Source organism: Gouania willdenowi, chromosome 22 (genome assembly GCF_900634775.1).
Source record: "Gouania willdenowi chromosome 22, fGouWil2.1, whole genome shotgun sequence".
Lineage (NCBI taxonomy): Eukaryota > Metazoa > Chordata > Actinopteri > Blenniiformes > Gobiesocidae > Gouania > Gouania willdenowi.
In genome coordinates, this window is record NC_041065.1 from 21919478 (window position 1) to 21947446 (window position 27969).

The 27969-nt window shown below is 40.7% G+C and overlaps 1 protein-coding gene across 6 annotated transcripts in view; it reads left to right on the forward strand.

The window, feature by feature from the left end:
* The window catches only part of tiam2a (TIAM Rac1 associated GEF 2a), a 97989-nt gene that overhangs the window by 4210 nt on the left and 65810 nt on the right, over positions 1–27969 (forward strand). For 5 of the 6 annotated variants that reach the window (XM_028437234.1, XM_028437238.1, XM_028437239.1 and 2 more), the window contains exon 1: positions 27108–27305. The exons of the other annotated variant lie outside the window; for it this stretch is intronic. The gene's annotated coding sequence lies outside the window, so the exon portion shown is untranslated. Of the gene's footprint in view, positions 1–27107; positions 27306–27969 lie in introns of those variants that run through there. 6 annotated transcript variants of the gene reach the window in all.

Here is a 27969-nt window from a genome sequence, read left to right on the forward strand (position 1 = left end):
TGGTATCCACTGATCAGCTCAGTCCAGGATTTTTGCCGCGTCACAGGTTCACAGCCGCTGCAGGACAAACTATAGGCTCATAGAAACATGGTCAAGGTCAAACTCTTGTCCAAATCGTGGCACAAGTGCTAGTTAGGCTGACCAAAGGTCAAAATTATTTTAATGTATTTGTAAATGCTTTCCCAGAACTCTCTTTGGTCCTTCAATTTTCCCACTCTGTAATGAACTGAACACATGTTGGTCTCAAAGCACAATTAGTCAAAGTCACTGTGAGCTAAAATGTTGCTGCCTTATCCAATGGTTTGATAAGGCCCCATCCACCCTAGACAATTATCAACAATGGGCCGACAAAGTGATAGAATAGGGCATCATTTGCTCTACCCATTGGGTAATTGAAAGTTCATCCATCTATATACAGTATATATGATCTTTGGGCCTGGCTGGGAAGAAACTCATATAAGTGGTGAAAAATGTCTTTCTCTCATGAAAGGCTGGCAATATTTTTAACATTTGAAGAGATTGTCTTAACTTTTTCAACAAATCAATATGGACTTGTTTATGGCGTAGCAGTTTGTTTTTGTTATCAAAGTTAAAGGTGCAGGAGGAATCTCATGAATTTGCTTTGAAATGGCTATGAGGGAATCTCAGATTGAGCACTGCAATTCTATTTAAAGAAAAGAAATTGCGAGTAAAACATTTTTGTCATAGACACAAATCAGGTCTTTGTCCCTCTGAATATATCTATCATCAGGGTCATATACTTTTTCTCTCTTTAGTAATAACAATAATAGTAGTCTCTTAAAGGAGCGTAGGACAGAATGTATCAATCAGACTCCATAGTGACACCACTGTGGTTAGTGTAACTGCAACAATCAGCCAAGCCGTCACGGGGGCGTGCATCAACTCGCGGAGCACAGCTGATACTGTGGATAGAGGATGGATACCTGACGGGACACGACGGCACTGGACGAGTCGGGTTCGGAGAGATATTCAGAACTGATGATCGGGTTCGGTCACATAGTGTCATTTGCGCTGCAGAATTTTTCATTCCTGCTTCAGCAGCCACAGCTAATCTGTGTTGGATGTAGAATGAAGCAGAGGTCTCCAAGCCGTCTTTTTCTCATTCTTTTTTATTTCCGGTTTCTTGGGACGGCTCTCCAAGCTGTTGAGAATGAGAACCAGCGTCATTTGACATCACCATCAGCGTCATTTGTCTCCACGTCCGCAGAACCGGGCGGGAAAATCAGTCTCCGAAAAGCAGTGCAAAATGTATCACACAATCCTTTCTAGGCAATAGGTAGAAATATGTGTGGACTCATTCTCTTTGGTTTAGAGCGTTTCATCACCTATTAGCATTAAAAAAAATTAAAATGAATGTTTATTTTGAGTCAAATCCTGCCCTATGCTCCTTTAAAGGTCCCATGTCATGCTATTTTTCACCCATCTCCATTTGTTCTAAGAACCCCGAAAAACAGTATTTCAGGTTCATTTTCCCAAACTCGCCTGTTTTCCAGAGTTTTAGCCTCTGAAAAGTCACTTTCTGAGCAACTTTACACAAACTGGCTGATTTGCTGCCTACTTCTGCATATTTATGAGTGGGCGTGTCTATAGACGGGACACTGACTTCCTGGGGGCGGGGCGTTTGCCAGTACATACATAGACTGTTGAAAATACATACATAGCACTGCACGAAGGACGCTGAAATGCTCACCTTCTAGGGCGTCTCTATTAACATGTCAATGACTGCAGAGAGCTTCCTGGAGGCGCGGCTTCTCCAGCTCAGTGTCGCGTAGAATTCGTCAGTAAAGTGGGAACGCGTCATCAATTTGGAGTGAGGTGTTTGGGGTCACCCTGCAGTAAGAAAGGAGCAAATCACCCTCGAACTAACGATTGAGGGAATCAATGAAAAAAATACTTTGGGCATGTGTATGAAGCCCAAATAACACTTTTATGATGTTTAATGCACAGAAAAGTCAATTTAGCTTAACATGGGCCCTTTAAGATGTGTGACAGTCCCTTAAAGGGATCAGACACCCTTGGGTCTGTTAACCGGCAAACAAAGGCAAAGGCAGACAGTACAAGTTTCTCCACAAATAAAGACGACTCAAAGGTCTGGTTAAAGATTAAGATTGATCACAGCTACTTTGGTCTAATCAGATTCTAATTTTGAAGAAGGGACAAATTTGTATGAAAGGATGTTATGTGAAGTAATCAAAAGTCGTCTTTTTGTGGAAAATTAGACACATGGCCCAATGGATTGTCCCTTGTGGTAGTAAAATAATACAGGGTAATGAATGTAAATGGAATTACGTTGAAGTATATAATGTTTGTTTAGTTTAAACTACTGTGATGAGAAACCAGGGACTAAAGCAAATTAACTTTTCATCAATTGAACACATTTACAGTTGAACAAAGACTTGATAACACCCTAAAAGCACTAGGTATATCTAATTGTAGTGGTTCATTTGTATATTTTATTGTACTTTCATTTTTAAGCATACTAGCGATGAGCGTAGGAACATTTTATTCTCGGGTCGACTCAGCTCTGGGGTCCGCTAGTAGCTTATGGGGCCCTATGCAATTCCCTGTCTCTGCCTGTAGCCAGAAACGCAGATGAAATCACCTCCAGTGCCCCCGTGTTGTACAAAAACATAAATTACAGTCACTGATTTATTGAGCATGAGCAGGTTTCTGTCACAAATAGAAGAAATCAGGCAACGAGAAGAAATCATTGTTCCCGTGAAAAGGAACACACACGTTTTTTAGCTTTCGTGGTAATGTCTTATTTCAGTCTCATTCACTCAACTAGAAATATGGTAGCAAGCGTTCTGCCTCTGCACACACTTTCAGAAACGGGAAGGGAGGGAGGCTTTATTTGCCAAGTCAGAGTGTGTTTGCATACTGAGGAGGTGTGTGTTATCAGTGGGCTGCATGCCTGTCACTACCTTTCCTTGTACACATCCCACCATGTGTGTCTGTGTGTGTGTGTGTGCGACCAGAATTAAACCCATCAGATCAAACAGGGTGTACGAAGCAGACACAATGCTTACATTTTAGGGATTAATGTCTACCAACTGTTGACTCTGATAATCTTGTTCACTCACAAAACCCCAAACATAACGACAACCTGCCTAAAAGTGACTTTATGCCCCTGGTTCTGCTGTAGTTATTGTAGAGGGGTCATTAGCACATGAGGGCAGGGGGAGTGCCACAAAAGGTAATAAACACATGTTGTCAAGGAGACGACCAACTGCCACTGAAGCACCTACTCATTTCCGTCCAGCTGTGGAGCACAGCAGGGAGAGTTTTGGTGTGGTTCTCTGCACGGTCTGGGCAACAAGGGATCGTATTAGTTCTATGGACTCTGTTTGATGAGTGGGATAAGTGGATAAGTATCTTGCACTGTTTGTAAAGTTGCACATGCTAAAATAAACAGCAACTTTTTGTAACATTTAGCAAGTATGTGAATTTAATGTTACTTTCGACAAGATTTACAGCAATATTTGTGATAATTTTTTTTCTCATAAAAATTTGTCAATATTAAATCTAAATCTGAATGCTAAATATTAAATCGAAATATAATCGTTAAATGCTAAATGTTTTATCTAAATCTAAATGTCACAGGTGAAACTTTTGGGTTTAGATTCAACATTTAGCATTTAGATTTGGATTTACCCTTTATATTTAAATGTAACGTTTATATTTAATATTCAACATTTTGATTTAACATTGACACTATAGACCCCTTAATGGCCCACGTCACGAGTGATGTCACAACTCTAGCTGGAGGCAAAAACAGGAGGGAGGAATAATGTTATTGGATGTAAATTAAAGTTTCATAGGATTCCAGAGGAATCAAAGACAATTGTGGTTTTGCCTCCAGGCTAAGCCCCACCCAACAAAATACTTCTCAAAGTTTACAAACAATCAAGGGTCAATACTTTCATGAGAAATAATTATTGCAAATTTCACAAATATTGCTGTAAAAAAAAAAATCACATAAGTTTTGTAAACGTGGCTTGTTGCTAAATGTTGCAAAAAGTTGCTGTTTATTTTAGCATGTGCAACTTTACATTCGGTGCCCCTTAGATAAGTTGGGGGTGAAGGGCACAGTTTAAAGAAAAGGGAGGTTTGCAGAGATGCTGAGTAAGCTAGGCGAGATGTTTGACAGCACAGCACATTGTGCATTAGAAACAAGCTAACTTGGCACCGTGGACAGTCGGTAGTGTCTCCAGTCTCTCACTGTCAGTCTGTGGTTGCTGGTTGAGCTTTTGTGGCCACACTGGTTTGTGCAGCAAAGGGCTTTTTGTAAAGCTTTAAGCATAACTCAGTCATCTGATGATGGGTAATGTTAGGAACGAAAAGAACTGAACCTACCACAAGCTGCTGGGTTCAGTGAGTGGAAGAATTAAATGGATATAGATAGAAATCCACGGATGGAACTTCAGTCATTTTCAAGCTACCAAAAAGTGAATGTAGATGACACAAAGGCAAACAACCGCAGAGATACAGTAGAAAACAATCACAGAAATATATGACCCAACTTTCAGCATCATAACTGAAATGATCATAACTAAAATGATCTTCAGTAATAAGCCACAAATGGCTCCAGCTAATTGGAATAGTGCAAAGATGTCTCCAAACGAGTTAAAAATGGCTTTCATCACGTTTTCTCTGCCTAATGCATGAAATATATGGCCTTTCTGAAACCGATTATTGTTTAACAATCGAGAAGCTCCTCGCTGCGTCACTTAGGCTGAAACACAGTCACTCATGCACCACTTATCTTATTGTCTTATTGCTTAGATTCATTCAGGGGATTACTGTTTTTGAGCCAGGCAGTGTCTGTACGCAATGCACACTGGGAAACAGTTGTTTACTCAGTTTAACTTGTAAATACCAGTTTATTAGAATGTCATTTAGAAGAAGAATAGGCTTTGTCATATATGTAGAGCTACTTACACAAAATGTGTTCTCTGAGTTTAACCCTGCTTTTGAATTGACATTTTGCTTTCACGGAAAATACTAGAAGGCCTCTTGGTTGCATTTGTATAAAATAAATTAAAAAAGACAGAAAATGACAGAAAAATATACAAAATGACTTCAAAATACGCATAATTAATCTAAAAACACACAAAACAAGAACAAGAATATGCAAAAATAAAAAGAAAAAAAAATACAAAATGTCAACAAAAAATACACAAGCCGTTTGTTCTTGCCTGTATTAATGTGCCGATTCATCATGATTCCAAATGCTAACATGAATGTTAATAATATATCCCTCGGATCAGATAATCACATTTTTGCAGCCCCCACTATAATAAAAGTTGCCCACCCCTGCTCTCGACTAATAAAAGACTCCCATTTGCACCTCAGCATTTGCAAATTGCAAAGTATGTTGATGTTGATTTGAACTACTTTGATGTTTAAGAATATAAGGAAAAAAGTAAATCACTGTGAGGGTAGGATAATTAACTGTACACGTCCATACTCAATGGAAATAGCAAAAATTGGCACTAAATGGTAAATACAGATAAACTCTATAGGTCGGCCAAAATAAAAGCCTTGTTTTGTAGTTCAGCAATGTTTCACCGAATGTCCCCTGCACTGGGACATCTAAACAATAAGCGTTTTCAAATAGAAAGGTTTTCAGTTCTAATCCTAAAAGTAGGGACAGACTTAACCTTCTTAATCACAAAATCTTATAAATAAATTCCCCCGTGTTCATCTACTTTGCAACCAAATCTCAGCCCAGAGCATTGATAGACTGTAGTTGCTCTTCCTTCATCAGGGACGACCTTAAAAAGCATGTTATTAAAGTATGACTCAGCATTTTCCTACAGCCGGTACACCTGCTTCGTCAACCGCCCAAACAAGACATCGCTGTTATTATTATTACGGTGAAGAGTGAGTGTTTTGTCCCGCCCACACATGAGCAAACAGACTTCATGTTCGTTCATCCCACTTCCTCAGCCTCTCCACCACCAACACCCAGTGTGGTTTGTTAGCAGCAGCTAGCTGCTAATTAGCCCTGAGGGCCTCCACGCTGTCTGGTTGCTTGTTTATGATGTTCAGAGGCAGATTCACCCCCTGAGAGTTGGAGGCGTCACTCAGGAGTTAGCACAAAGAAATGGAGCAGACGGTGGCGAATTAAAAAGATAGGAAATTTGGGAGTCATCAGAGGCGTACGGGAGGGAGGCGGGAACACAAAGGAAAGATGACAGATTTCGAAAGATCAAGGCGGTGTGATCAGCCCGCTGGTGTTCATTACCTTTAGCCAAATATATGATGAAGTGGAACTGATGGAGGTTTTAAAGGCTTGGAAAAGCGTGTGCCGGTTTCTGGGAAGTTTTCAACATAATACACACAAGCGCTCACACTATGGGCTCATCCCATAAACAACACAATAATCATTGATCCAGTGATCATTTATCCACCAGTAATGGCTTTTGTAAAATGACCTAATGAGATAACCTCTTAAACACCTTTAACCCTTTTTAGCCAACTGTAGGAATTTCCATAACACTGTGCTTAGCTATGCAAACGTTGTTCATTCGACTTTTGACTAAACATTAAACTAAACTTTTTGATAATTTATTTTACGTTTTTGGATTTATTTGAAGAAAAAAATCAGCACTCGGAAATGTGCAGATTTATTGTGGAGGATTGCTTGCATCATGCATATGTCATTCCATCTCAAATACCTCAAATTCAGGGCACACCAGGCTGTTGTCTAAGATTTTATAAAAATTTGCACCAAATGTTCCCCAATGTTTTTTAGGAGGCTATAACTTGATAAGGATAAGTCCCAGAGTTACAATATTCTGGAATTACACAGCCAGGTAGCCCATGTATCTTTCCCAAAAACATAAAGGGGCTAAGGGTACTACAAGTTGCTCATTTAGACCCCAAAACTTGGCATTTTGCAAGGTAAAATCATTGATTAGTGCCATTTTAAATGTTGGTGGAAGGTTTCTGTTATCATTGATGATAGTTGTGTGTATTTATTTTATGTCTGTATGTCATTGTTAGATACCACAGCAAATTTCATTGGTTTAAGTAAACCAGTTACATAGATATGCAGTCCCGAGAATGGCCAAAATTAAGGCGGCCAGAATTTTTGGACAAAATGCACCATGCTTACTAATATGGCCATATCTCCAAATCTATTTAGTGCACAGTGGTAATATTTTGGATTTGATCATTAAAATGACTGGAGAACATTTGGTGCCAATTTTAACAAAAGCGTGAGGGTCGTTCGTTGAAATGGAGTGACCCATATGTAATCATCACTTTAAGTCATCATGGGCCGACTGTGGAACAGTGGTAGAGTGGGTCGTCCAGCAACCGAAGGGTTGGGGGTTTGAATCCCGCTCTATCCGAGATATTGTCGTTGTGTCCTTTACCCACGTTGCCTTGTATGAATTGTGCATGAATGTTGGTGGTGGTCAGAGGGGCCGTCGGCGCGAAATGGCAGCCACGCTTCTGTCAGTCAGCCCCAGGACAACTGTGGCTACATTGTAGCTTACCACCACCGGTATGACTGTGTGAGCGACTGGTGTGAATGAATAATGGTTTCTGTAACGCGCTTTCAGTCTCCTTGAAAAAAGTGCTATAAATAAATCCAAGCCATTATTATTATTATTAGAACTTTTCACTATTGCGTACGCTACCGTGCATGTGTAACCAAGCAGACACAGTGTTGATAGCCTCGTGTGAGTGTGTCCTTCGTGTTGCTTACTGTGTATAAGAAAACAGACACAGTAATTAGAGTAAAGCTGAACGACAAGTATGAAGCCAATCATAACATACATACTTTTTATTTATTTTTTTAAACACTGCCAATGGTAGAGAAATCCCTGATTACTTGAGTTAGAACAAAGGAGCACTAAAGCAGGTCTGAGTAAACATTTCAGCCAGTTTGTCCTTCTTGTAAAACACTCACTCAGTGTCAAGCTTCAAACCTCCCTCCTGCTACTCGTCCAATCTGTCGAGTGTGTGAGTGTGTGTGTGTGTGACTGTCAATATCACCCATGAGGGCTCCTTTGCTACCCCACTGATGAGGATGAAACATTCATGATCATGTTTATTAATGACCAGCAGGCAACAGGAAACTACTATCACACACACACACACACTCTCACTCTCAAATTAATTAGCAAACACAGATATGGATTTCTTGAGACTACACACCCGCATCTGTGCTTTACTTAAACCCACACTGTCCTTATCTTTGCTTACACAAACTGCTTCCTCCTCCACACATATCACACACACACACACACACACGCATGCACACACACGCACACGCGCGCGCGCGTTGCAGGGGGGATTTGGCTTGTTAATATCATTGTGTTAAGAATGGATCCTCTCCCAAGGGTGGAGGGATGGACGGAGAACCTCGCTGTGAACATCTGTGACGACGGCCCCAACAGAGACTGCAGTGTGACACTTTCCATCCACAACAGATGTCAGACCAGTGTGTGTGACAGGGAGAGACATGAGTGTGTGTACAAAATGAGAGTTGAGAAGTCCATGGAGTTCCTTCCTGTCCCTCTAATCTTTAATCTCTTCCTCTCCTCAGTCTCAGAATTGTTCTAGTTTAAGATGCTAGTGCTTAGGGTCAATGGCGTTACCTCAGAAGTGGTTAGACTTCATTAATCACAGCCGGAATTATTGATTTGTCCTTTGTTTTACACATCTGAGCCCCAAGGAGGTGAGATAAAGTTTGAATCGCAGAGGAAGAACAAAGTTATCGGCAATCAAAAAGTTACACAAAAGCAGATCTAAGTGTGGATTCAACCCTCTCCCATTTGTGATCCCGATGGAGCTCATCAGTTCACACAGTAATCCCACATGATTTCACAAGTGGACCTCGACAGGGGCCAAAAAGAAGTCCACACTGGGAATTTTTCCCAACAGCTGCTTTCTGCACACAGTTGGACTTCCTCTTTCCCCCGTTTCATCCCTTAAATTATTTTTCATTCTTCCGTCTGTAACACATCAATCCATTTGTGTTCCATTTCACCTCTCCTGTAAAAGTCTTCAACAGTCTTCAACAGTCCAAATAATCTAAATGTATTTTTTCCCCTCATATTTTAACTGGACTTCACTGGCGGCCCTCAGTCCAATTGTATGCGGCCCCCTAAAGTAAACACACAAAATGATATTATAATACACAAAACAACAGCAAGAATATCCTTAAAATTTTACAGGACTACAAAAAAATACAGTAAAAGACAAGAAAAACACAGAAAATAATTCAGAAACACACAAAACGACTACAAAAATCAACAAAATGACAACAAAAATACACAAAAAACTCAAAATAACACAAATGACTCAAAGAACATACAGAATTACAGAAAATGACAACACAAGTACACAAAAAAGACAAGAAAAATACCAAGAAAATGACTCTGCAAGCCCACAATACTGCAAACAAACGACAACAGAAATACACAAAAAAGACTCTAGAAAATGCTAAATGACAACACAAATACACAATATGACTCCAAAATTTTACATTTTACAGGAAAAATACACAAAAGGATGACAGAAATGCACATAAACAATGACAGAAAAATGCACAAAATTACTCTTCTGTGTTAATGCTCAGATTGGCCCTTTGATAAAGAAAAAAACACATTATTGTGGCCTCTTGTCTGATAATGGTTGCCATCCTTTGCCCCTTCAGTTTAATTAATGAGCCTTGAACTCATATTGAGCAGTTTGTTTACCTTAGGGTCTCCTTAGTGTTAAAGTCTCGCCTTACACTCAGTCAAATGGAGAACATCGACAACTGCTACAATTCTATCTAATCAATGAGGGCTCGATGTAGAATTATATATTTGAAACATGTTTTTTCTCCTCTCTTTACCAATTCTAAAAAGTTTTTAAAAAGTTAAATGTATTTTGTCCTAAAGGTCCAGAATTAGGCTATTTTTCACTCATTTTCTTTTGTTCTAAGAACCCCAAGTAGTATTTGAGGTTTATTCTCCCAAACTCTTCTTTTTTCCAGACTTTTAGTCATCGGAAAAGTCACTTTAATGACGCTTCTAAAAACGGGCTGTTTTGGGGCTTTCGTGCATATGCATGAGTGGGCGTGTCCATAGACGCTGACTCCACACAACAGTTTTATTACCATAGCATTTTTTTTTGTTGCTATGCACACACTCTTGTTATTGTTTTCAGCCAAAAAACTAAACATTACAGTAAATCACATGGCTATTTAATCGGCTATTGTGATTGTGAGTCAGACAAAATTATCACAGCAGCTGCAGCAGAGTTACTCAGCTGTTTTAACTGTTTTAACACATCGCTTTCTTCTCCTCTTCATCACTGCTGATTACAGGAATAGTCCATTCGGGGAGCTAATCCACTGTTTTGTCCAACCGCATTGGGTCACAAACACATCAGATCATGTCAAAGGCGATACGAGGCGATATAACGGGTACTAAAAATGGAACTGATTGTTACTGCTCCCTGGGTTCTACACTGTGGCTGCCCACTGCTCCTCAGGGAGGGGTTAAATGCAGAGAGGTAGTTTGAGAGGGAGGAGCTCATATTCTTATGTAGGGAGGAAGAGCCAGGATTGTCAGGAGGAGGAGTTTCCGCTACATGATGTCACCTGGCGTGGAAAATTAACTTTGGCCCTCTGAATGAGGCTAAAGCGATGTATACCACTGTAGCAAAACTATTATAAAGTACATTTTTCATAATACTGCCCCTTTAATAATTGTTCCGGGTATTTTATTTTAAAAAGTTCAGACAAATTTACTACAGCATAGTCCTGGATCATGACTAAGACAATCAAAGTATTATCTGTTCATCAGTTATTTATAGTGTACTTGCTTTATTTTGGTATTGTCAAAATCAAAGACTTGGTTAATCTTGACAATATTGAATATGTGCCTATGAGCAATTTTTGATCATTGTCCTCAACGCAGCACCAGAAGTTTGATTTAACTTTCAATACCCGTCACACGGACAATCACAAACTCCTTTTTGCATGCATTAAGAGTTTATGAAATTAAAAATACTAATTTTCTCGACTATTAGTTTAGTTTTCATCACAGTTTGCGTCGACTATACTTTTTTCATCTGACAAAAACTAGAAATGACCTAAAGACAAATGAAGATGAATGACTAAAATTGAGACTTGAAAAAATTCTATTTACATAAAACAAGCTTATTATCAGTTGTTTTTTCCTCTCAAATGAGTTGCTTTGAAGTTAGTGCGAAGGGGCAAGCCATGATGTGAAAGTTAATTATGAGTCATCTCTACAAAGGAATTTAAAACATAAGAATACAAGTTAAATAATCAAGGTAAAGTGATTTTATCACAGTAAATCTTAGACTGATTTAGTCAACTAAAATGTAATCAATTTTCATTTGGTATGATTGAAACTCGATCAAAAATAAAGAAAAACAATTGTGATGACTTTTGGTGTCCCTGCACAGTACATGCAACTAGACTGAATAAGCTGTAGTTATTTAGTTATGTGCAACATAATGAAATCAATGTAAGTCAGCTCTTACACTAATAAAGCCTTTTTTATTCAGTTAGTGTATAAAAGGTCAGAACGCATTGAAAATACATCTCTCTATAAAAGCAAGGAATGTCTGTCTGTCTGTGTGTGTCTGTGTGTGTCTGTGCCTCAAATATCTCTGGTGTTCAGGGACAGACAGAGTTCATACTTACTACATAGCTGCAGCTTGGTTCAAAGCTGTGCAACGTCGCATTTGTTTGTACTGTAATGCTACAGTTAATGAATAATTTCATAAAAACCGTCGTCCGCCGGAGCCATTACATTCACGTGCGCGCATAGTGCCAATCACTGCACACCGTAGTCACGTGTGTGCACCACAGCCAATCGATCACTGAAGAGCTGGAGTAGCAACGTGCGCACGCGCAAAACCACGGACTGAGACGGACTAAAAGTGCCAATTCAATGTTGTCCGCAGCATGAAGTCCACGGTCGGAGAGAGAGTCCACACATAAGGTATTCATAATAAAATTATATCAAATTAATGAGATAAAATAAAAACCTTAACAATATTTATACAAAAAGTACACAAAAAGACAACAGAAATATACAAAATGACTTCAGAAACACACAAGATGACAACAAAAACCAACAAAGTTACTGTTAATATACATAAAAAGGCTAAAACACACACACACACACACACACACATAATGACTGCAACAAACATACATAACAGAAAAATACACCAAACAACAAAAATATAAAAACGGGTAAAAAACAACAGACGCATTTATCGTGCGCATGTCCCAAAGAATTAAACCAGGGAAATTGCACACGCTATTTTACTTTGCACCCACAAATAAACCCCTTTATAACACTACAGAGTACAGAGTATGTACACCTCTTTGTACATCCAACCCTCAAACACATACTCATTTGGCCATAATTGACAACTCCACTTAAGCTCCTCCCATTATATGAATACATACTTCCGACGGGCACTGTACTAGTCTATTTATTTCAAATGTGATTTCAGAGAAAGTTCATCTGAACTTTTAATAAATGTTGATTCTTGTGAATTTCTTTGTAGTCGTATGGGGATGATTCCTGGAGTTTTGCTGCACAAAGTGTTACAGAAATGGAGAGATTGCGTTATTTTTTATTTAATGAATAAACAAGCAGTGAGCTCTCCTGCTGTCAACCCATGGTGGCCTTCGCTTACCTTATTACGCCCTCAAACACACTGACACCCTGTGCTGTCACACAGGGAGCTGGGGTGAAAATGAGAAACATGATTCTGGTGAGTTTCTCTGTCTGAGAGGACAAGCGAGGGTCAGATCTGCCCACACACTCTGGGACTGTGGTTTGTGGTCACGGCGCATGAAAGGGAGTGAAGTAGACTGTTTGGCAAGTGCCTGGATTACACATCTACCATTTAAAGGCTCTAATGTAATCACTCTGGTTGCCATGGTATCATGCCAACAGCATCCAGGTAGGAAAATGAATCAACCAAAACAGACGGGTCATTAGAGAAACCTCCCATTTAAAGCAACATTAGTTTTCATCTCATGCCATCATAATTACAAGGCCAGCTTAACATTGAGAGGACCCAACATGCCAATCAGTGAGAGTGTAACTGTAAACTAGACAGGACGATCTCTTTCCTATGTGGACTGTATTACAGGATGTGGGCTGCTTTATTTTATTTCCTAGGGTATTGAACAGATATATGCATTGACCACAGTTTACATTAGGAAAGGCATCATTTTTAATGATCACATCTGCTTTTTGGTTTAAGCTCGCCGACAACTGGACTGAAAGAAAAAAAAATGCCAACATCAAATGAATCGTATTTCCTTTTTTAGCAACAAATAATTTGTCTCTTAACAGCGGCTTTTTGGCGTGTAAACAATATTACTGATCTTATTGATTAAACTGACATTAGGATAGAGATACATTTTATTACATGGGCGAATGTTATAGTTTCAGATTCATGATCTTGATCAGAACAACACATTATTTCACAATTATTATTATTTTTTTTATAAATTGTCCTGTATTTAAATGATGTGCGTAGAGTTGTCTATAAGCCTGATTTGAGTTATGACCTATTGTATTTTCATGGGATTTGATTTCTGAAAGAAATGATGAACCACTCTTACACGTGGGGTTAGGTGAAAAAAGTAAAAAAAAAAAAAAAAAAAAAACTGAAATAACAAAACCAAAGCGTATTAATAATAAATGATTTTAGGTGGACATCAATATTACCATATGTTTGTACAGCAGCAGAAGAATAAAGGATAGTAGCAAAGAATAAATTGATGGAACACGAATATAAGGAAGGATATATACACAATAACAGGGTTAAATGTGTATATATATATATATATATATATATATATATATACATACACACACACACAATATAAATATAGTATTTCAAGTGTTAAAAAAATCAGGTATGGATGACTTTTATCATAGAGAGGGACACAAAGAAATGTTATTATTTGATCAGATGACACATCAACATTCATGTCAGCATTTAGAATAATGATTAATCAGATTATTAATACAGGTTTGAATGTTTTTGTTACCATTTTGTATTTTATTCTGTCATTTTTTGTTTAATTTCCTGTCATTTCTGTATATATTTTGTTTTGTGTGTGTTTTTTCTGTCATTTGTGTAAATCTGTGGTCCATTTGTATATTTTCTGTATATTTTTGTCATTTTACATGTTTACTTTTAGGGCCGGCCCAAACTAGAACTCGACTTACCATCATTTGTGCAACCCTCGCTCTTCTTTAATCTAAATTGCAGATCACAACTTGTTCATAGGTGGATTATATCATCATCTACCAGGTTTGAATGCAGCGCAATGGTAAAAAAAAATAGACATTTCTATTCCTTCTAAAGGAGCATTTGCTGTAGGTTCATGACAGGATTAATGCGACAACAACCTGTTCCAATGCTTTTAAATCCTTTTTCTAGGTGGTGGGTTGGCTCACATATTTGGGCCTCTCCGGTGGGGGCCTGGCCCCTCTGTTGGTGGCTGGGCCACTACATAGAGTGAAAATACATCAGGATGGTGTGGTCGGGCGTGGCGGTGGGTCTCGGGGGGGCTTTGCTGGGGTCTCTCCTTGCGGGGTCTTTCCGGGCGGTGTCGGCCTGGTGGAGCGCGGGGACGCTTCCTCCCCTTGGGTGGGGCTTGGTGCTTGTTTCGTCGGCTGGTGGCCTTGGGGGCGGGCCCCGCGGTGTGCGGGCCTGGGGCGGCCTGCCTCGCCGGTTTGGGGGGTGGGTGTGCTGGGGGTGTGCTGGTGTCCTCACCGGGGTTGGGGCGGGGTTGCTGGGTGCCTCGGGGCGATGCTGTTTGCTGGGGGGCGGCGCTGGCTGTTCCGGTGGTGGAGGTTGCTGTCGGCCGCCTGGTGGGTCTGTCCTGCCGTCTGCGGACTGGTGGGTGGGTCCGGGGCATCTTTGGCTCGGGGCTGCGGTTCCGCGCTTGATGTGTGCCTTTGGGGTGCCTCCGTCCCCGCGGTGGGGATCGCCGGTTGCTCGCGGGCCGGTGGGTGGCGCTGCTCCGTGGCTGGCGCTGCCCGGGGGGCGGCGGGCCCTGGGCTGCTGGCCTTGGGCTGTCCGGGGCTGTGCGGTCCTGCTGGGCTGTGGCCGGGTCCTGGGCGGGGGTGGGGGGTGCGTCCCGGGGGGCTTGGCCCGGGGACTTGCCCTTGGGGGGTCCTGGTCCCGGGGGGTGCTCCTGGGGCCCGGGGTGATTGGCTGGCTGGCCGGGCCGGTCCTGGCGGGGGTCTTTCGGGGCGGGTGCCGCGTGCCGCGCCCTTGCATGCCTGGTGGTGCGGCCCCTGCTTGGGCGGTGCCCCGTGGGGCAGGGTGCTGGGGATGCACAAGGCGGTCTGGCTTGGCCCTTGGAGGGGGCCCTGGCTTTTAAAAAAAAAATAAAAAAATAAAAAAGCTGGGGCCCGTTGCGCGGGCGACATCAACAATAGGTGATTTGGGGCGCCATGGGGGGCTGGGTTGGGGTGCCTGGGGGCCGGCGGGGGGACTCCCGGCGGCCCCCTGGTGCCTTGTGCGGCTTGGGGTGTGGTCGTCCTCCCTGGGCGGGCTGCTCCTGGTGCTGCGTTCATTCCGGGTCCCTCTGGCCTGGGGTCGGGTCCCTGCTGGCTCTGGGCCCGGCGGCGGGTGCCCGCCGGCTGCCCGTTCGGCGTGGCTCTGGTCGTCTGCTGGGCGTGGGCTTCGGCTCCTCCGCTGGGGTCTCGGGCGGGGGGCTCTCTGGGCCCTCCCCTCGGGGGGTTGGGCGCGGGGGTGTGTGGGGGGTGGGGGGTGGGGTGGGGTGGGGGGTCGGGGGTTGGGGGTTGGATTGGTGGCGTGGTGCGCTGGGTCCTTGGCTCCTTGGGGCTTTCTCGGGTGTGTGTGGGGGGGGGCGATGGTTGCCTCTCGGTTTGGGATCTTGGGGGCGTTCGGGGGGCTGCCTGGCCGTGTGGTGGTCGCCGGGGGCCCCCGGGTTGCCCGCTCTTGCTGCTGGCCTGGCTGCTTCCGGGGCCCGGGGGCGACTCGTGGGTTTTGCGGTGGCGGTTCTTGGAGGTACGTTTGTCGTGGATGCGCTGGCCTTGGGCTGTGGGATGGCACTCGTGCTGGGCTCGGCCACGGACGCGTTGTTCCCAGGTGCCTGTTTTGTGGGGCTTCCGCTCACTTCTTCCTCTGCTCACGGCCACCACCATTATTCCTAAGCCGCACACTGGTCACCAAACTGGCTTGATAACTCAACAATAAGCACAATATACACAACCACAATTTCACATCGCATCACTTGAAATCTATCGACTACTCCCCACCCATTCCATTTCCTATCTTGTATTCCTCTTCCCTGTTAACTTCCCCACCCCTCTCCAACCCCTCACCTTGGTGTAACACTGCCCTCTCTTTTTTTACATCCTCCCTTTAATAAAGTATTTCTTACCCTTCCCTAGGGAGGGCTGGTGATGGTCACAATTATGCAATGAAATAAATAAATTTATTTAATTGCAATAACAAAATATGCATTGCTGTTAAAAGATTGCACTTCTTGTAGTGTTAACCTTCGACAGAATGTGCAGACAAGAGAAAAAAAAAAAAAAAAAAAAAAAAAAAAAAAAAAAAAAAAAAAAAAAAAAAAAAAAAAAAAAAAAAAAAATTAAATCCTTTTTCTACAGCAAACCTGAACTGATGTGATTTATGACTCATAATTCCTTAGATCATAATTCTCTTACCCACACCTAAAACAAATTATGCATGACTGAAAACCCCAATCAATTCATAGATTCCCACGACCTTCTAAATCAACAAGCCTAAAAATCGTGCAACCAGTCCGGGGTGTCCCATGAATCCCCCTGGGACTTGGAGGCTTTCCCACTTATAGAGAGCTCCAATATCCTGTTAGGCACAGTTTGGGATTTCCAAATGCAACACAAGAGAACATGACAGTGCTCGTTGGTGGGAAATGTGCAACTACATCTTCTACAAAATGTTCATCTTTGTGTTTATACATATAAACATCTGTCATAGTGGCACAAAACAAATGAGAAACACTCGCATGGAACCACACAAACACACACGACAGTTGCCCACACGTGCTTATATACCTTTTCCATACAAAAGCAAACAGGATATGTAGTAAATACCTAAAAAAAAACAAGGCACCAAAGGTGGTCAAAACAACAGATGAAAACATCTCTTTGAAGAGAACACAATTCACAGTACAAAGTGGTTGAGATGCTTCAAATTGGTAAAGTTTAAGTTCAGTCAGGATCACTTTAGTATAATTGTTTTATTTAACATGCAGGTTGGATTTTGGGGTAAGGCTCTGTTCAGGGACCACTCTGTCCTTCCAGTAGCTGCGTGGAAAGCCCGAAGCAAAGGGAACTCCCATTCGCTCTTCCATTAGCTACATGGGGAGGCATAAGTAGAGAGAGCGGTCAGCAGGACCCCCTGGAACAGAAGCACAGATGTTAGATGCCAACAGAAGACACTGTTTAATTAGACAGAAGAGAAGGAGCTGGGGTGGGGGTGGGTTTGCGAGGCCTTTGTGGACAGAGCGTGCGGAATTAGGTGTGTTGCCATGGTTTAAATGCAGCACTGAGACTAACTCTAACCAATGGGAAGCATGGAACATGATCAGCTGGATGATTAACTGAATTAGGGGATCGATGCTGTCAGTTAACAGCTATAGACAGATGAAGGGGCTGGGCTAGCTTGACTTCCGTACATGCATTAACTAACACAGTGCTTTGAAACCAGAACCTTTTTGACAGTGTTCTTCTTCAGTTCTTAAGAGTGTACACATGTTTTATGATTATTTGAGACTTTTTTTTTCATCTAAAGCTCCCAAATTCACATCTTGAGGTCGAAACACACAACTTTACTATTCAGAAAACCTAATGCTTGGCACTCTCACTGTGATATTTTATTATCACTAAACTATTATTGGATTATCTGAAGTAAAGTAATCCAATGGAGCGTTAAATTGCATTTCCAGTGTTAAGATTTAACCTCCAAAAGAGCAGATTTGAAGATGTTCAATTACAAACAAACGTTGTAACCATGAGTGCCTCCACAGGGCCTGTAAACAAACCAGTCTAAAGAGCTCTAAGGTTTCAGGTTTCCATTAACCGCTGGTACGATATATTCATTTCCTACACGGTTAAACACAGACAGACGAAGGCCACACTCGGGTGGTTCAGCGTCGTAGGAAGGTGCTGCTGAGTTTTGTGGGAAACACTTGGAGCAGTTTGGGTTTCCTTCCAATTAACAAAGTGAAATGAGCACTTTTTAACGAGGCAATGTTTTTAACAACTCCCCTTTTTGGATGGTGTGAAAGTGTTTCTCAGCGGGGATCGGGAAGGTAATGGTTGTGGGAACTTTACCTTGTGTGGCTTAGCAGAGAGCGGAGAGGAGCTTTCTGACACTAGGAAAATCAATCAGTGCTTTATTAATTACCGCCAGAGGTGAAAGTAATGGATTACAAGTACTCACCTTACTGTAGTTGAGTTGTTTTAATGGGTACTTGTGGTTTTTTGAGTAAATTTCTAAATCAGTAATTTTACTTGTACTTAAGTACGTAAGTAATTCATTACATTTCTACACCCAGCGGTTAATGAGTAAATTATTATTTTTTGTTTTAAAATGATCAACGGACATTGTGAAACTACAAAAAAAATGAAATGACCAGACACCAATCAGATGCATCACATCATAGTGATGTGCAATGTAGCTATACTTAGAGCCTGAAGATTTTTATTTTATTTTGAATTGAATTTATTGAAGAATTGTACATTTTGACAAACCTTTTATTTTATACAGATGCCTTTGTGGAAAATAAATTAAGTTCCAATTGTGCAAGATTTGGTCTCTTTTTCTTGGGGGGGTGAAAGTAACTCGTAACTTTTACTTTGAGAACTAATTAATTGAGATACTTTTTACTTGTACTTGAGTATTTTATGCATGACTTACTTGTACTTGTACTTGAGTGCAACAGTACTTCTACTTGAGTAGTAAAATCAGTACTCTTTAAACCTCTGATTACCACATGGGTAATTATGTGGTTAAGTGTTGTAGTGGTTAGTGTTTGGATCCAGAAATCCTTGTTTGTGATGTTTGTGCCTGGATTGTTGGGCTTGTTTCCATTTCGTCTGTTGTTTCGATGAATTCAAACAAGCACAATTGAGCCTCTATAACAAATCAGATTACACTTGGGAGTGAGTGATTACATTTGACTCATTGGAGTCAGCCTGTGCTCTATTTGACTGAATAGAGCTTTTTTTTAATAGCACAGGTATGTTGGCTGCTCTCATCTGACTCCATTTAAGGTGAAGATAATTCAATCACGTGTCGAAGGGGTTTTTGCTGTGGATTCTCTCTTACTGGTTTCTGGGATGAAGAGCTGTGGTCAGACTTAATCAACCACCAGTGAATAGATTTGAAGCAGCTTAAAGTGTCACGCTATAGCCCACTGCAGCCATACTCTCTGTCACTGAGTCGATCAAAGGTGAGGATTGTCTGGTCCCTGATCCCTGGTTTGTGAACTAATCCCTCCCCATATTTTCTCAGACGGTTATAACCTTTTCAATCACATGTGGAACACATTAAAATACTTACATGTTATCATTGGCAGATCTGCCTTAGGTTCTGGATAAGCTTTAAAGTGGTTTAAGATGCACTTTTATTAGGTTATGGTCTGATGTCATTTTCAGGATGAGCCACTTGCTCTCGTCACATAAGAAGAAATCAAGCAACATGAAATATTTATTTTCAGCAGCATGCTAAGGGCTAACAAACAGATTATTTTCATACAGTTTGTGTTCATCTTTAAGATTATTTGTATACTTGTATTATTATTTTTTTAGCAACAATTGACATTTTTATAAACATTGAAAATCTACTAAATCATCATTAAACAGCTCCCAAAACATATTTAAACGCTATTTAAACTACTGACTAACTGGTTCCAGTAGTGCTTGCCCAAATGGCCAATCTACAAAAGAAGTAATAGTTGTATCTCGGCATCGTTCCAGAGTCATGCTTTTTTATCTTCATTATTTATATTTCTAATGATTGGTTTATTATTTTAATATTCATGTTATTTTATTAGTTTATTTGGAAGGGACAATGCATTCACGTCTGTAGTCCCCATAGAGTCCAAATATATAAGAAAACATAAAGCCAAGTTACACAAAATGATCAACAGACATTGTGTAATTTGTACAAAGTACAGAGTTACAATACAACACAATAAAAACAATTTTTCATTTCAACTTTATTTATATAGCACAATAGTGAGTCCATAGTAAAAAGAAAAAACCCAACAAGATCCACATGAACAAGCATTTAGCGACAGTGGGAAGAGAAAACTAATTTTTTATAGGAAGAAATCTCCAGCGGAACCAGGTTCAGAGGTTATAGTAGTTATCCGCTTCGACTGGTTGGGGTTAGTGAACAGAAGGGCAAACAGAATAGGATAGAAGGATAGTCCATCCCAGTGTTCCAGACTAGTTGAGCCATGGCATACAGCAGCTTTATTTATCTTCTTCTTTTGTATTTTGCAACAAACCTTGGGCCTGATCTACTAAGAGCCAAAATAAAAAAAAAGAGAATTAGTTGCGTGCTGCGTATTTGCCTGTTGCATTCGATTTACCACTGCAGATGATAACAGAATGGAAAGTGGCAGAGCCGACCCTGTTGGAATCAGGGCTCATAACAAAGGCTTTCATCTGGGTAGTCATAGAGGCCGAGCAAAGTAACCGCACGGCAAAATGACATTTCGGAGAAGCTTGTAAAAGAGCAAATTACAGCAAACAAATCTGAATATGGGAGCAAACATGAAGTGGAGAAAGGATGGACATACTGTATATAAGATTATGACAACATAAAGTGCATAAAGCTGAAAGTCAACACCTGCTTGTCAAACACCCTAAATAAATGTGCAATGTGCTAAATTGATTCATTGGTATCAGTGCTAGTACATTTAACCACCACCAGTCAAAACGGGTATTTGCCCACCACCAATATATATAATAAACCCTTGGTTACCAGGTTAGGTAACATATTTTACTATGTTTAATGAGAGGCAATAATCCCTTTTTTAATTATGGGGTTGATAAATGTCCAGTGAGCAACAGTCCGCTGGGCAACTCCTTATATCTCCTCGTCCAAATATCATGTGCATGTTGGAAAATTATTTTGCACATTCTATGTGTCTTTGCGCACATTGTGAAGTTTGCGCAATTCACTTACTTCTTTATATTTTAGTATCATTGTGACATTATCACAGCACCTTCTACAGGACTGGCGTTTTTTTTTTTTTTTTTTTTTTTTTTTTCTCTCTTTCTTTTTTATTTATTTATTTTTTAAGCAATTGTGAAAATTAAAAAAAACAAAAAAAAACTTTTGCACATGGCTTTGATTTTAGTAAAGGATCTGTAGTTTAGAATTCAAATGGTAACGTTGGTAACAGACACAGGACAAGGTGCTGAGAGGCAGATAATACATCTGTAACGCACCGACCTCAGAAAGAGTCTTTTTAAAGCTCATATTTCATTCTGATGTATTGCTTAAACTGTAAGATTTGAATGATATATATTGAAACACTTTGTGGACGTGCCAGGGCTTTTCTCACACTTCAAACACTTTATTTTGCAGGTTTATCACAGTTCTGTCCGCCCACACATCCATTACAGATGTCACTTGTTTCTCTGTGCCCCACTTATCACTCAGACACACCCATGTGAGAATTCCCACACCTACAACACAAGTACTCATCAGTTCAGGCACATCCAGCTCTATTCCACGCCCTCTTCTCTTAAATAATGACACATCAGCGTAGCAGACTGTCAGTCAGGAAGATGACGCAATGTGTACAGAACAAATCTGTCACATCTGTCACATTTCTGAAACAGTCAGACATGAATATCTTTCCCAAATATTTGCCCAATAGTTATCTGGATCAGTGATGCTGATCATGGTACGATGATCATTCACACTTTAAAGGCATTAATTGCAATACATACTGTAGGTCCAACTGTATGGGAAACTACCGTTTTTTTAAAAACCGCAATGAAATGCACAATTCAAATGCAATCTGGATGTAACTCTGCCGGGAAATATACAGTATATAAATTATTTAAATTTCATAAAGATCGCTCAATTAAGTGCCCAGATAGGAAATGTGAAAGTTCACCAAAGATGAAAACTAGAGATTTCTTTATTTTTAAAACTGATCCAGAATCAGCACATTGATCCCCTCCAAAATCTTATTGAATCTTCCATGCAGTGAGGTCTATCTTTGGTTAAAATGTTGTCAAAATCTATGAGGTACTTTTGGCATAATCTTGCCAACAGATAAACAAATAAATAACAATCAAATAAATAACTGGTTAGCACGTCCGCCTCACAGCAAGAAGTTTCTGGGTTCAAGCCCTGGGGTGGACACCTGGGTCCTTTCTGTGTGGAGTTTGTATGTTCTCCCCGTGCTGCGTGGGTTTCCTCTGGGTACTCCAAAAACATGACTGTAAGGTTGATTGGAGTCTCTAAATTTCCCATAGGAGTGAATGAGAGTGAGTGGCTGTCTGTCTGTGTTGCCCTGCGATGGACTGACGCCCTGTCCAGGGTGTATCCCCGCCCAGCGCCCAATGAGAGCCAGAGATTGGCACCGGCAGCCCCCCCCCCCCACCCCCACCCCACCCTGAAAACAGGAACAAGCGGGTCAGAAAATGGATGGATGGATGGTTAAAACATTATCTCATTGGCAGAGGTTAAAAAAGAAATGTGTAAATGACAATTTGCTCCTTTAGAAAGAAATATGTTAGTTTCTTGCCTCGTACTAATTGAATTACATGTAAATCAGGTACTCCGGCACCAGTGTGAGAGGTCTGTGTCCGTGACACATGGTTTCCTCGTTGTTCTCATTGATTTCTCATTAGCTGGGCCTTTAGCAGTGTCCCAGCTATCATTTTGATCAGACCTGTCGTGTTCAATTAAAAGCTGTCCCTGGATAGCCTGACTTTTCCCCGACCTTATCTTACTCGTGCCCTTCAAGTACTTTTTCCTCTCGCTAAATATCAACTCCATATTCTTCTACGTCTTCATTCGGGCAGTGCTTTTTGTAAGTGTTTCAGGGTGTGGCTCAGGATAGAGGGCTGATTATAGCCCTCCTTTTTGTCTATGGCGCACACACCTTGTGACAACTTCCTCTTTGTTTTCTCACACAACCACACACACCACTTTCTCTGGTATGGCACTGGTAACAATGTCCAGAATGCAGAGGTGTAAAGAGTACTGATACTCAAGTATAAGTATTGTTACTTGATTGAAATTGTACTCAAGTACAAGTACAAGTAAGTCATACATAAAATACTCATGTACAGTATAAATAAAAAGTAGTCATGTAATTAGTACTCAAAGTAAAAGTTACTAGATACTTTCACCCCCCACGTTTATTTTTGGTAATAAATCTTACCACGGTTCCTTTGCGTACAGTAAACATCTCATGTGTAAACTTAAAAAGGAAGAGACCAAATCTTGCACTATTTGAACTTATTTTGTTTTCCACAAAGGCATCTGTATAAAATAAAAGCTTTTGTCAAAATGTATAGTTCAATTTTAAATAAAATAACATCAAGAAATTTAATTTGAAATTTTAAAAAAATTCACAGGCTCTGAGTAGAGCTTATGAACTCTAAAACAGTGTCATGCCAAATTTGCCATGTGGGTATAACAACATAATAGGTAGAAACTCCAACCTGAACCCAAGAAAGTGCCTGGGTGTATCAGAAACTAAGAACATTCGGATTATGTTCAATGTGCCATGAAACGGAAATAAAAAAGGACTCACAAAAAATAACAATTTACTTGAGAATGGTTTGAAAATGACTGATTTAGAAATATACTCAAAAAAGTACAAGTACCCATAAAAGACAATGGAACCAATCAGAGCTGCCATAACGGGAGCACAAAGTGATGACAGTGAGGGTGGCAGAGGTGTGTGGAAGGCTCATTTAGGTGACATAGACATATCAAGGTGTTAATAAGTGTGTGGTCATAGGTTCCATAACTGCCTGCCTATCGTTTTTTGGTGTGTGTCAGCAGAAAAAATAAGCTAAAATGTCTAGCCGAGTTCGCCGTTTCCTCTACTTCTTGCCATGTCTTAAAGCAATAAACTGTCAGTAATGGGATTTTTTCTCTCCATGTGAAATCCACCAGTTTGTCACTGGTTCATATTAAGCAGCACAAACTGTTGTCTTGTTCCTGAACAATAGACAGGACCGATTAGTGGCAGGATGTCTGTCTGAGCCAATTATATTCAATGAGATGCCAGACGACAACGGAAAGCCTCCAACAACTCCACTGTACGACATCCAGTACTGGATCTGGATCTGCAGCATGTCACCAGTAACAGTGACATTCTCCATCCATGAAGAAACCAAAGCAAAACCAGGCTGACTTTAAATGCCAATGGTTTTGGCACATCAGATAGAACTTCTACGCAAAAAAAAAACCCCATGATTAAATCCACATGACAAATAAATAGTCTGCTGGTTGTACTGATGGATTGAAATGAAAAACTGGGGCTTTGACTTCCGATAGAAGACAATACGCATCATAATGCTGTCACTCAACATAAACATGCCGATAGTCAGGCCAGCAAGGTCTGCTTGGCGCTGAAACGCTACATCACAAAACACAACAAGACAAAAGAAGGAGAACAAAGAAAGGCATGATGATCCTCAACCTGCAGCTGTCAGGAATTTGAACAAGGAATGCTTGAGCGAAAACGAAAGGCCGGAGTGTTGTGAGAAAAGCATCCTCAGCATGTGGTCTGATTGTTTCCTATCAGTTTACTCATCACTTCAATTGTTCCTCAGATAACTTGTTCACATGCAACCCAGTGAGCTGAGACACTCTCAGGGCACATTCTGTCACAGATAAGCATAAACATAACAGGGCTGCAGACTAGACCATTGCTCATTGTGTTGCCTTTTTATTGGTAATAGTTTATCTGCTAGCAAATTGAATGCTTGGATACATAAAAGCTCAAAAACCTAAAGGGAGGAAACTACCAGCGGAGACTAAGGCTGTGTTTGTAATCACAAACTAACATACTACTCATACTAAGTTTGACATCAAAATATGTATGCAGTGCATTCACATTAGATAGTATGGAAAGATTGAGGACACAAGAATTACCCAGATGTATACTATATGAGGACATTTTTTAAGTATGCATGGTGGGCACACTCGTCATACTCAACCACCCCATGATGCATTGCGAGCGGAATGTAAAATCGTCCTGGGACTGGCTTCAAGCTAAAATCAAACATCCCTTTTTCAAAACAAAAGCATCTCTTCTTGTCTTCTATTACTTTTTAACGCTTTTGTAAATAAGGCTCTTGTTTTGAAGTTAACCAGAAGTTTAGTCAGTAGCACAATGGAGGGTTTCCAAAAATCTCTGAAATGTCAGCATGAAATGTGTTTCCACAACTTTTATGGATTAAATGACCACATGTTGATATTCTACTTGGTCACTTTCTCACCTAAAATGTTTTCAGAACTTTCAAACGTGGCAAATCAGCAGCGATATTTAGCCTCAGTGTGCTTCAGGTTTTTGTCATTGTAGGTTCGAAATGCATTTTGGGTAACTTGGAAGTATACTCCAGAGGGAACGGTCATCATCCTAATTATACTCATAGTATATAGTAGACAGTATATACTCATTGAGTTTGTAGTGTATAGTGTAGTACGGAGTGTAGCATTTCGAACCCAGCCAGTATTAACCTTCAATACTGATGATGTTCAACCTTAAAGATGTATTTATTTCAATTAATGTGGTAACGAATAATATTAATAACAAATAATGTAAAAGTTTGAGCGTGCATTTTTTTTGTATACCTGGAAAACGGGGTCGTGTCATCCTCCTCCAATTAGAAAGGGTGAGGAAATGTCTCACTCCACTTTGGTCTGTATAAAATATTCATGATGACATAAAAAAACAAAAACATTTACATATATATATATATAAAATACAATACTATATGCAAGGGAACCGTGGCAAGATTTATTAACAAAAATTAAAGTGGGGGTGAAAGAGACTCGTAACTTTTACGTGAGTAATTTATGTATGACTTACTTGTTCTTGAGTACAATTTTAATGAAGTAACAGTACTTGTACTTGAGTAGGATATATCAGTACTCTTTACATCTCTGCTCAAATTACAGTCAACACCGTTCAATTGGTATGCTGACTGTACCTTATTTGGGGTACCCACAAATGGTCCACGAACCACAGGTTGGAAATAATAGTTTAACCTTTCAGTGATCCTCATGTTGTAATAGTAATAGCAGTAGTAGTAGTAGTGCCAGCAGCAGCAGCAGTAGTAGTAGTAATAGTAGTATTAGCAGTAGTAGTAGTATTAACAGTAGTAGTAGTAGTGGTGGTGGTGGTGGTGGTAGTAGTAGTAGTAGTAGTATTGGCAGTAGAAGTAGTAGTATTAGCAGTAATAGTATTAGCAGTAGTAGTAGTATTGGCAGCAGTAGTAGTAGTAGTAATAGCAGCAGTAGCAGTGGCAGTAATAGTAGTAGTATTAGCAGTAGTAGTATTGGCAGCAGTAGTAGTAGTAGTAGTAGTAGTAATAGCAGTAGTAGTAGTAGTGATGGCAGTAGTAGTAGTAGTAGTAATAGCAGTAGTAGTAATATTAGCAGTAGTAGTATTGGCAGCAGCAGCAGTAGTAGTATTGGCAGCAGCAGTAGTAGTAGTAGTATTAGCAGTAGTAGTAATAGTAGTAGTAGTAATAATAGCAGTAGTAGTAATAGTAGTAGTAATGGCAGTAGTAGTAGTAGTAATAGTAGTAGTAATAGCAGTAATGGCAGTAGTAGTAGTAGTAATAGTAGTAGTAATGGCAGTAGTAGTAGTAGTAATAGTAGTAGTAGTAGTAATAATAGCAGTAGTAGTATTAGCAGTAGTAATGGCAGTAGTAGTAGTAGTAATAGCAGTAGTAGTAGTAGTAGTAGGAACCATGCGTCCATCCCCCTCTTGGAGTGTCCGTGGGAAGGAAGGAGGAGAGGCGGAGTTTAACCCCACATTGTCTGGGTGGAGCACACACTCTGCTCGGCTCTGTGCTCCGTGGAAACCCTGGAATTACACGGAGAGGTTTTTTGTTTTTATTCAGTCCCGTTTCCTAAACCCTGGTCCTGTCAAAGCGTCGGAGGTTAGGCGGGGAACCATGTGAATGCTGCGGGGGAAAGTGCCTTTATCTCCCGAATGGATAGTAGTGACACCGGTAAGTTATCAGCGAACTTAGCCCGCAGTCATGCTGCGTTCACGGCACTGGCACTGCGCGCTTAAACGGCAGGAGTTTTAGTTTCAGAAAACACTGGCTTCTCAATTAACTTTTCCTCAGCTGTTGTTTAAACTGCATGATTTACACCTAGGGTTGAAATCGCTTAAAAACACACATTTGCTTCTTTATTACCTCTGTTTTTGTCTGTGAAGTGAGACTATTTGGAAAGTGAACGCCCTCTTTTTATCATAAATTGGCATATAATAAACCTGCAAATGTGAATGCTGCGTTCGCTGCCCTCGTTAAAAAGATAAGTGATCAATTGCTCCTGAAGCACAATTTGTTGCTCAGAAAGAAAACACACACACAAAAAACAGACTTGTCACGGTGTGCTTATTATTGCTTCTTTCTTTTCTGATTTACGCACACAGGGAATTGGACGCTGCTCATCCCATTAGTTGCTCAAGTGTTTTCAGCTGTTGTGCTTTGGGAGTGATTTACCCTCCATGTTTTGTTGGGTGGTTGTTTGCAGGGGTGGAAGGGCTCCTTGGCTGCATGCTGGGCCAACAAAAGGGCCTCCAGGACCCCTCTGTGGAGGGCTAGCCAGCCCAGTGCAAACACAGCTATTTAGTTTAGTTTTGTAGGAAGGAAACTTGGGCATGCC